General features: G+C 40.9%; 1 protein-coding gene across 1 annotated transcript in view; it reads left to right on the top strand.

Moving 5' to 3' along the window:
- Positions 1 to 1,172, top strand: part of LOC101855119 — a gene marked incomplete in the record, with an annotated part of 21,098 nt that overhangs the window by 1,471 nt on the left and 18,455 nt on the right.

Here is a 1,172-nt window from a genome sequence, read left to right as displayed (position 1 = left end):
GGGTGTGAATACAATACACAGATGTGTCTTATTAAAGCCGAGAAAGAGAGTGATTTCTGTGAAGCTGGGAAGTCTATAAAAGTACATTTCCACTGTAGAGTTCAATAATAGAATAAAATTATTTTGGTGACCAAGTCTTGGGGACGTTATAATCACATCTTCCATTTTTTTTCTCACATGGAGGGCTATACTTCACTACTACTCAAGATTGTAAATGAATGCTACTGAAGACAATCTGGCTTTGGCACCAATGATTACTATCCTAACCTTAACTCAACCCCCTACCTATACACCTCTCCCCTACGCCTACCCCTACCCCTACCCCTAACTATAACCCTAACTATAACCCTAACTCTAACCCATACAGTTACGAGCTTCCATTATTCTTGGGACCAAAACTGGAGACTCCTTGTAACTGTTTTACTACAAGTATGTAGACTATTTATGTGCACTTAACTGTCTCTCTCGCCTCTGGTGTAGGTAGCCTAGTGGTTAGGATACAGAACCCGTCATCGTGAACCTGTGGGTTTTGGGGGGTTCGAGCCTCAGCTCGGCCCAACGTTTTGTCTTTGGGAAGGGCATGTTTCCTGAAATGTCCCACTTGGCTAGGTCCTCTCAGAGAAGGACGATGAATTCGGAAGCCCTCCTACCTCTTAAATAACATTGTAGTATTCCAAGAGGCGATATCTCTTTGAGGACGCGCATTCCGGTGTTTCGGAAACGTTTTGAAGTGTTATTTCATTTTTCATGCAGATTTTTCAGTCCAATTTACCTGAAATTTAAAACGGCAAGCAACGACATGCATTCCATGAAATACTCAAATTTGTGTTTCTGAATTGTGTGTGGTGGTTTGAAATGTATCACAACATTGCCTTTGGTCTGTCAATAATCAATAGTGTTGATAGGGGGTCTTAAATTAAATAAACCCAAACAATTTATTTACTTTGTTACAGCTCGGACGTATTAAGTGTCCGCTATGATGTGATGTGGCCACCGAATAAACTTACTTACGTCGTTTAAGAATTAAACTAAAATAATTTCGGACAAAGATTCTCTCTCTCTCTCTCTCTCTCTCTCTCTCTCTCTCTCTCTCTCTCTCTCTCTCTCTCTCTCTCTCTCTATCTATCTATCTATCTATCTAGCTAGCTAGCTAGCTAGCTTGTACCGGTTGT

This window comes from Aplysia californica, unplaced genomic scaffold (assembly GCF_000002075.1).
Source record: "Aplysia californica isolate F4 #8 unplaced genomic scaffold, AplCal3.0 scaffold00345, whole genome shotgun sequence".
NCBI classification, from domain to species: Eukaryota; Metazoa; Mollusca; class Gastropoda; order Aplysiida; family Aplysiidae; genus Aplysia; species Aplysia californica.
This window is presented reverse-complemented; position numbering and strand designations above follow the sequence as displayed.